This window comes from Aegilops tauschii, chromosome 5 (genome assembly GCF_002575655.3).
Source record: "Aegilops tauschii subsp. strangulata cultivar AL8/78 chromosome 5, Aet v6.0, whole genome shotgun sequence".
NCBI classification, from domain to species: Eukaryota; Viridiplantae; Streptophyta; class Magnoliopsida; order Poales; family Poaceae; genus Aegilops; species Aegilops tauschii.
Genome location: NC_053039.3, coordinates 181,874,751 through 181,885,338, shown reverse-complemented (window position 1 = coordinate 181,885,338; position 10,588 = coordinate 181,874,751).

Below are 10,588 nucleotides of genomic sequence, written 5' to 3'. Positions count from 1 at the left end.
AATCATGGAGGAGATAAAAATGTTGCCGATGGGCTCAGCAACAATTTATCCAGGCTCCCATATAGATGGAATTCCATAATTAAGTGAACACGAAGATAGCATTGGTCAGACCAAAAGATATAATGGTGTATGCTCGAGGAAACAACCACGAGTAAGACAACATTACGAACATCGTTGGTTCTGATTTGATTTGACGATAGCCCACACTCAAATCAAAGTATTGACAAGACAGTAGATCCAACAATTGATCACAGGGATCAATCAATGAAGATATCATCTTTCTTCAACACACACACAAAAAGATATCCCTTAGTGATGAACTGAGTCAGATAAGCTTTTATCTTCCAACTCTCCAAGTTGTTGTTTGGCTTAACCAACTAGCTCAGGGGTATCCAACACGGATTCTTGGAGAAAGAGTGGTTTATAGGAAAACCATTTGATCACGAGCTCAACATAGCGGTCAGGTGACAACCTGGTGATACTTCTGAGAAGATATTCGGAAAATCACGAACCACCGATATGTTACTAAGCTCGAGAACAATCTTGCTTTTCAGGGCAAGATGATATGATCAACTGAGCAAGGGTTTGACAAAATCCTAACTCATTGATTGAAGAGTGCACCAAAAATAAGGACTAGGTAGCACGATCAATCTTAGGATGATGATTCAATAACCAGCACACTAAGAATGAGAGTGTTGTCCATTAACTACCAAGCAACACGGTTGCTAGGAGTATTGATTTCACACATCATGGTTCACTTGTCGGCATTCCGATTGCGACAACACGGGACCGAAGAATGAAAATGATGGCAAGAAATATCACTGCATCAAGAATTTGCAAGAGGCTGTGGAATTCTCACGTCATTCTTGATAAGAAAGAAGGTGACACTCCACGGTAGAATAGAGCAAAAGCTGGATTGGCATTTTGCCCTGCGGAGCACAACTACTTTGATCCAATCCTCGAAATGGACAAGGTACTGGAGTTTGTTTCTCCTAGTCATTCTGAATTAGAACGGCACGACGGACCACAAGAATAATAGGCATCGATAACACGGATGCACAACTAGTCCTGACTATCAATTGATAGACAATGGTCGGAATACAAGTGAAGAGTAACAACTCAAGGAACATATATATTTCTGATTTGTGGATGCATAGATTAGTATGTCAAACAAGTTCAACATATTTCTTCCAGATAATCCATGCAGAAAGGTAGGACTGGCAGATTCACAATTCAGAATGGAGGACTCATCAAGAGCACTCTTATTGTGATCTTTTGGTTCAAGAACTTCTGCCGTAAGCAGTTCATGGTATTTGGAAGAAGGATATACCACGGACCTCGAGGACTATCGCAAAGGTTACTAATATCCTAAAGGAACTAGCAAACACTACCAACATGAATGAGTAGAGTGAATCTCGGGTTCAAGAACCCAGAAATAGAATGCCTACTAACTAATAACATCACGGGATGCTTTCGAGAAAGGTGGCCAAAATCATCACACTGGGAACACAAAACATGGCTAGATTGTTAGGTGATCCTCTAAGACACCTAGGGTCATAATAATAACTCCAACATATATGTCGAGGCAATAGAATACCTCAACTCCGCAATTAGTGTGGTTAAACTGTCCCAAAGAAACATCGGGAACAGAAAGAAGGGATTTGCAAATGCATCAGACTATTTAGAAACCTGGGATGACTCGGACAGCATAAGGGCTGTAAATGCTCAGAAAGGATTTGAGACATCCTGCAAAATGGTGGCATAACCACTCAACATCACAATATCAAGGTTCTGAGGCCAGCTATGAACATACGGAAGTAGTAGAAACTGAACTGGGGCTTAAATCCAACAATCCTACAAGTCTACGGATTAGTAACACGTGATCCTGATAGAAAGACGAGGAAGCCTAGTTCTTAATCCCCGTAGAAGAGAAGAGGGTGACTCAGATCAGAAGGGCATAAGGTAAAGGAGTAAAAAGAGCCTTACGTTCCCATCCACAATCAATTCCCTTATATAACTAAAGCATTTCTAGACTCAACTTCGACCAGTTTGGCTTGGTAATCCTACAGGCAGTCAGGCTCTGATACCAAAGCTGTCAGGACCCCAATTCCAAGTCACATCGATCTAGCCGGTAACACCTCATATCACTTTGCGGCCTCACGCACGGTATTCCCACGGGTGTCGCCTTACCATGGCCCGGGACCGTTTGCGCCTTTTGGCTCACGTATATGATAGTGTCGCTAGCATCCATATGACAGAGAACCCGGGCCGACATGACTAGTCGTGAACCCAAAGTGGCACTAACTTACGGGGACAGGCATACATGAATCAACATCGAGCATGTCGGTCAGCAGCGTGCGAATCCGGGCTGTAGCACTGGGCTAACAGGACTCCGGTGAACCGGGCTATAGCAGGCTAGGTAGGACTCCGGATGTCACCGCGTGACATTTCCCCGAAGGGACAGACACAGGAACGAAGTGAATCACATGCCGGCCAGTCAAGTGTTCCGGAGCAGTAGTGCTGGGCTAGCAGGACTCCGGTGAACCGGGCTGTAGCGGACTACTATGGCTCATGGAAGCACAAGACTACATCTCCCCATAAGAGAGGCTACCAAGGATAAACAACTAGGTTGTCGGATCCCACACATACCAAGCATTTCAATCATACACACAATATGCTCGATATGTGCAAATACAACATGGCATCACAACAAGACTCTACGACTCATAGTATTTATTCATTAGGCTCCGAAGAGCCAGATATTACAAACATGGGTCTCATGACCCAACATTCAGAGCATACAAGTCAAAGCACATGCGGAGGCTTAACATGTCTGGGTACAGACATCTACAAATGAAAAAGGCTAAGAAGCCTGACTATCTACCAGATCCTGCCGAGGGCACAAGATCGTAGCTGAGGTATCAAGCTAAACGTCGAAGTCCACACGGAACTACTAGCGAGACTGACGTCTCTCTGCAAAACATAAAATAGGCAAACGTGAGTACAATTGTACCCAGCAAGACTTACATCAGAACTATCTACATATGCATCAGTATCAAAAGGGGGTGGTGGAGTTTAACTGCAGCAAGCCAGCTTTGACTCGGTGGCTATCCTAAGCTACAATTGCAAGTAACCCTTTTGAGGTGGCGCACATGAGTCCACATATTCACCATATCAATACACCACTATGGATCCGCTCCCGTCTCCCTACGAGAACGCCATCCATAGCACTCACGCTTATCTTGCGAGTTTTAGAGTATCCACTTTCACTTGTCTATGAACTGTACAGGCAACCCAGAAGTCCTTTACCACGGACACGGCTATTCGAATAGATGATGTTAACCCTGCAGGGGTGTACTTCTTCACACACGCTCTCGCCACTTACCACCATGTACACGTCGTGTACCTCGGCAACCTTCAAGCGGAAGCCTGGCAAGGGAGTCGGCCACGACCTGACTAACCACACAAGTCTCTCGTCCAGGTTTATCGCCTATTCGGGTTCCATCCGCAAGGAGATCCGGCCGGGGTGTCACTCACGGCCCCAAACGATGTGTGCAGGGTTCCCAAGCCCACCTCGACGGATGGATCTATGCTTGGTACACCGTGCCACGGTGCCTAGTCTGTCCCAAGCCCACCTGTACCGGGTACCACTTGGTAGACTACTAACACAACCTACAAACACCAGAAACTAGTTGCAACTCCTGGACAGAGATCGAGGCGGTTAATAAGCCGAGAGGGGTCGAGTTACCGGAACCCAATGTGTGGTAGTAATTGTTCATGGATCACAAACACAGAACTCAGTTCCTGAGGACGGCTGCGATGAGACAACCCACCATGTACTCCTACATGGCCTCTCACCGTTACCTTTACCAAATCGTGTTCACATACTTAGCTCTCACACAGTAGGACATGTTCACCACTTTCCAATTCATTCCCGATGAATCAGACCTGACACAACTCTAAGCAATAGCAGGCATGACAAACAAGCATGAATGAGTAGGCACATCAGGGCTCAAACAACTCCTACCCATGCTAGTGGGTTTCATCTATTTACTGTGGCAATGACAGGTCATGCAGAGGAAAGGGGTTCAACTACCGCAGCAAGTAACAGATGAAACGTTGTTGTCCTAATGCAGTAAAAGAGAGCTGGAGCGAGGGAGTGGGATTGTATCGGAATGAACAAGGGGGTTTTGCTTGCCTGGCACTTCTGAAGATAGCATTGAGTCTTCATTAGTGTCAACGATCACAACGCCGGAACATCGTCTACCGAGAGGGGACAAATACCAGCAACAGAGAAGAAATTCAATCAATGCAATGCACAATATGATGCATGATCATGACATGGCAATATGAATGTGTTCTGGGCTAATGCAAGCTAGAACAGATTGAGATGAGTCCATTTGAACCAAAGATTCAAATGCAAACCCATTTTATAAAGTCATATAAGTGCATTATCTTGTTTCATCTAAACAGCAAGGTTAGGTTGCTCTAACATCCATGAAAATGGTACAGATGGAAAGATTGGATTTTTTTTGATCATTTTTCATATATAAATTATTCCATTTGGAGTTACGGTTGAATTACTATGATTTTTTAGAAGTTTAGGCAATTTTCTGGATTTTCTAATTATTTAGAAATAAACTAATTCCAGAAAATGCATTACTGCGTCAGCACTACGTCATGCTGACCTCAGCAGGTCAACAGACCGGGTCCAGGTCAAACCTGACCAGTGGGTCCCACTGGTCAGTCTCACAGTGCTGGCTCGGGTCACAGACAGGTGGGGCCAGTCAACGGTGACTTCAGCGGGTCAATTGACCTGTGGGGTCCATGTTTGTTAGGTTAAAATTTAATAGGGGTTTACCCCGCGGTTAACTAGGGGGTGGGGCCGGTCTGTCAGTGGCACAGGGCGGGATTAACGCGCTAATTAGCCTCAAGCTAATGACGCCATGTCATCTCACCGGAGTTGAACGCCGGCGAGCACATCCGACGACGGATGCTCCTCGGGATCGAGCTACGGGCAACCATTTGCCTCGCCGTTTGCTTCTATGGGTTCCTCGGGTTCGCGCGCATCCAAAGGAGCAAGCGAGAGGAGATGGGGTGAGCTGTGGCGTCGGCGGTGGCGAGCGAGGCGGCGGCCGGAGTTCGGCGTTCGTGAGTTTTGCTGCTGCGGCTCGCGGTCGAGCGAACCAGTGCGCTAGGGATGCACTACGCGAGGTTGCGAACGCGTTGCACACCGACGGATGACCAAATGGTCACCGAAGTGACGCCGGCGTCGAGCTCGTGCGGCGGGGCGTTTCGGTCAGCGCGGAATCAACGGCTACAGGTTGCGAACGGCGTCGGGGTAAGAGGGAAACGGCGTAGGAGCTCACATAGAGGCTGTAGGGATGCTTAGCGCGCTCGGGGACGGCTCGGAGGTGTCGAATCGGCGGTGGCGATCTCCGGTGCCCGAGGTTGAAGACGAGGGCAAAGGCGGCATTGTGGGGCGTCCGACGTCGCGCGGCTCGGTGTGGAGGTCGAGGATGAAGCGGCGGAGCTCTTGGTAAGCTCGAGAGGTCGAGGGGGCGGCAGTGGCTGCGGTGGTGCTCGGCGGCGCACTGCGGTGCGCTCGGGCGCGAGGTGGAGAGGAGCCAGAGGAGAGAAGAGGCGCTGGGAGAGCCAGAGAGGGTCGAGGGGGTGGCGTGGCTTCACCAGGGAGGGCCAGGGCAAAGCGGCAAGCAGGTGGTGGCCGTGCGCGTGCCGGCGGGTGTCGGGCACGCGCGCTCCAGTCCTTCTGGCGTGAGCTGGAAGAAGACAAGGGAGAGAGATGGGCTGGGCCAGCAGTGTTGGGCCAACACAGTGTAGGCCAGGTAAGTGGCTCAGGTACTCTCCTTTCTGCCTTTTCTGTTTTGTTTTTTTATTTTGTTCTGTTTGTTTTGATTTAGTTTAGGCACTAAATCATTTTAATAAATTCTGAAAATTATTGTGGATGTTAGATGAACTATTCCAGAGCTCCACAAATAACTTCAGAATATTTGGACCATTTAAAATATATATAGCATTTAAATGGCGCCAACTCAAATACTTTTGTGTTAATTCAAGAATCCAAAAATGACCTAAAAATATATTCATCATTTTTGGCAGAGGTTTTCACCTTAACCAGAAATCATGAACTTTTCTTAGAGCATTTTGGGTTCATTGAAAACGTTTTTATTTGAACCTATTTGAATTCATTTGGTGCTAGGGTTTATCAATCCCCAATTCAACTTTAAATGAAATTTAGACATGATGCAACAATCAAGCTAGTCCAAGTGCATAGCAAGGCTAGGGACGTGACAGATATGCAATGTATTATCATGTAGACATGTCTGAAATTAGCTGTGTCAACTTGCAGATAGGGTTACACAATGAAAAAGTACAAGATGTATGTGGCAATTTCATGGAACACCGCAAAAAAAGGAGAGCCAGCGGTGAGCCTATACAGTGTGCTATGGTACGTCACTCCTCCATTGCAATCATCGTGACATGTTATTTGTATGTCAGTTCTATTGGCCAAGTTTCTTAGGGACAGTTATTACGAGTTATCCTAAGAAAATAAGCACCTGTGAATATAAGCTCCATGTAATAAGCCAACCAGTTCTTTTCATTGCGTTTTCAGCTTATCTTTGGTATGATCAGTGAAAAGTGTAGATTGCATTATATTTTTTCATTTTGCTGCCCATATGAAAATTAATTTGACTTGCAAACATCACAAATTGAACCCAGTGCAGTAATTAATATGATAGGAAAACATACCATCACTATTTGCTCAAAATGCAAATACAAAGATACCATCTACTTGGCACAATCTACTTTGGTCAATGTTTTCCATAGAGATCCCATTACCTAATTTAAACGAAAAACGCATGACCCATATTTAAATGAAGAACAATTATTTATTGAAATTTGATGGTCCAAGTGGCTGGTTATTATCATATAGCAGCACCACCTGAAAGCATCATATAGCAACAGCAGCAGCTCATAGCAACTCATCATACAGCAGCAGCAGCAGTGTGCAATTCATCATATACCAGCAGCAGCTCATAGCAATTCATCATATAGCAGCAGCAGGAGCAGCTCATAGCAATTCATCATATAGCAGCAGCAGGAGCAGCTCATAGCAATTCATCATATAGCAGCAGCAGGAGCAGCTCATAGCAATTCATCATATAGCAGCAGCAGGAGCAGCTTATAGCAACTCATCATATAGCAGCAGCAGCTCATAGCAATTCATCATATAGCAGCAGCAGCTCATAGCAATTCGTCATATAGCAGCAATAACTCATAGCAATTCATCATATAGCAGCAGCAGGAGCAGCTCATAGCAATGCATCATATAGCAGCAGCATAAGCAGCTCATAGCAATTCATCGTATAGTGGATCAGAATGAAAATTTGGCAAAAAATCAGAGGAGATCCTCACCTTGTTGGATGAGCTCATCCTTCAATAGCACCTCAAGGCCACGGCCTGGGAGGTGGGGAGGGGGAATAAGGTGCCTTCTGCCGCAGTGTGGCATCAGCCGTAGTTGTGCAGCGCTTGCCGGAGTAGTGCGTTGGACGAACCACAGTGGAGAAGCTGCTGGAGACCATGAGAATGAGGGGCGGCACCAGAGGGAGGAGCAGCCAGGGAGATTTGCCCCTACCTGCCGGCCATGTAGCCTAGCTGGACAAAGCATCGTCGAGGACCAGGCTAGATGGGACCAGTGGCGACGGCTTGCTGGAGGAACCCTAGTGCTGCAGGCAGGGGATCGAGGTAGAGGGAAAGGGGAGAGGAGATGCAAGTGGGCAGGGCAATGAACACTTGCGTGTTTGTTTTTACTTGAGGGTGAGGTGTGACGCGGGCGTCACCAGTTGCATTTTGAGTGTAATATAGGCAGACAATAGAGTCATTTCACTATTCCCCTTCCCTTCAATTTTTAGTGAGGTTCTACCCGAAACACCCCCCTCCAAAGCGAAATTAGTTAAGCCCAAGCCCATAACTAAAAAATGACTTCTTTACATCTTTTATGGCTTATTTTGACAATAAGCCCTGAAAAGGCGGAATAGAACTGGCCCTTAACCTACAATTCAATTGTGCGTGCAATGATGAATCACTCCTGCCTGCTATAGTGTACATTTAGGCATCATCATACATGGCATAACCTAATACATGTGCATTCCATTGTAGAATCTGGAATATGCAATGTATATGTTAGTTCATACGTTGCACATGATGTTTAAATGCCCCTTAAATCTGGTCAGTCAAGTGATGGTCTTTAAGCCTCCTTCTTTGCTTCTTTTCTTGATATGTAAGATTTGCTCACACATCTATTCAATTGCTTGTTTGCATGAGCCAGCCATACTACGACTATTTGCTTTGATTACTTGTTGTTCTTGACCTAACACTCTAACAGAGCTTGTCAATGATTTAAACACTAAGGGCTCCTGTAGTGGGGCCTTTTCTAACTCATAGGTGACATAAAGGTTTGGCTGTACACTAAAGTAGGCTCTCCAAGAGTACCTGGTGATCCAGTTCGAAGGTATGCCTAGTTTTTACATAGTGCAGACATAGTAAATGCTCATTTCATTGTGTGCAAGTGCAAGAGATGCCGCATGTTTCATTATGTGGTGTTGTTTTGTTATAATCTCATCCTTTTGTGTTCACAGACTGGAAAGTATGCATATTTATCTTCCAAGGAGACGAGTAACTAGTTTGTGTCACCTTGCAGAGGGGGTGCAATGAAGATAAGATTGAGGATTTCGAAGTACAAGATGTTAGGAAGGAGCCTTGCAAGAGAAGTAGGAGCTGCGCTGAGCCTCTTCAACCTGTTAAGGTAAGTCACTGTATCCAACTCAACAGTTCAATTCCTTGTTTGTTTCAGGCATAGTTAATTTGCTCTTTTCAATTGCTTTATTTGTCCTCAATTAATGAGATGCCCAAAGAATGATGCCTGATGTTGGGTACTTGTATAACTATTAGTTGACATAATTAAAGGCCTTACCATTTAATTACTCTACCGAAGTGTGCCTGAAGCTTTGAAGTCTATTAACCAACTATTATTGAATGAGGCTCACAATCTAGTTTATACTAGGCTAATGATTGCATAGTTTTGCTTGCTGTAGTATGTTTGTATGAAATCCTCTGCTGTTCATTATGCTCCCTAAGACTTTAATTGAGCTACAGAATGGCCAACTGCTTGCTTACTTCTACGCAACGTGCTATCTAAATTTGTAACTTATCTGTGTTTTGGATTGGGCCCCAACATCACGCTCCTCTAGTGAGCTAAGAGAGATTTCTGTATGCAGGCTCCACAGACTACCTTTTTTATAATTTTTAAAATATCACCTGCTTATGCTTCATGACATGTAACATTATTGTTAGTCCTGTTTTGCCATGTACAAATAGTCTGTCTTGTCGCTTCACTGTTGTAACTATATTTTTGCCCTAGTCATGTGTACTTACAGAAACATTTCAGGATGAAGTGACATCAACACAAAGATCTGCGAGCAGTGCGGCATGGCCGTTACCGAATGATTATGGATTGGAATTGGAATGTGCTGATGTTCTCGAGCATCAACTAGAGGTGGCAAGACAACGTGTACATGATTCTGAACGTACAATCAACGAGTTGAGACTGGACATGCAGGTGTTAGATGCAGGAGTCAAAAAAATGAAACAAGACACTGATGTAACAACGAAGGAATTGGGGATTTTGCAGACTGAAATTTGTGCTATCTAAATCCGGCCAATCCTTTTTTCTGAAGAGATTATAGTTCAAATGGTAAGTTATGTTGATGCGCGTCCATGATGTATGAGCTGTATTTGCCCAGTGTATGGAATTTGCTGTTTGTGTATGCTTTATTATCACTAGTGCCGAACCATAATGCCTAGTGGGTATAATCGGCTGTATTTCTTTATTGTATAGTGTAGGATTATTCTACGTTTCTATGCCTTAGTCTCTTTATTGTATAGTGTATGTTTTTTAAGGTGATAGTATAGAGTAGGATAATTCTTTGAATATGCTATATCGTTCAAGCGGGGGCCAACTCGCCCAAATGTTGTAGTGACCATGGCCCTCCACAGGCCGTACGATCCATGGTCCATCTACGGGACGGACGATCCATGCCCTTCTATGGCCGTCGGATTCGTGGGCCTTCTATGGGCTGTCGGATCCGTGGGCCTTCTATCGGCTGTCGGATCCAAGGGCCTTCTATGGGCCAGTGGATCCATGGGCCTTCTATGGGCCGTCGGTTCAATGGGCCTTCTATGGGCCGTCGGGTCAATGGGCCTTCTACGTCCTGTAGGATCCATGGGCCTTCTACGGGCCGTCTCATCTATGGGCCTTGTACGGGTCGTATATGTTGGAAATATGCCCTAGAGGCAATAATAAAATGGTTATTATTGTATTTCCTTGTTCATGATAATTGTCTGTTGTTCATGCTATAATTGTATTAACTGGAAACCGTAATACATGTGTGAATACATAGACCACAACATGTCCCTAGTAAGCCTCTAGTTGACTAGCTCGTTGATCAATAGATGGTTATGGTTTCCTGACCATGGACATTGGATGTCATTGATAACGGGATCACAT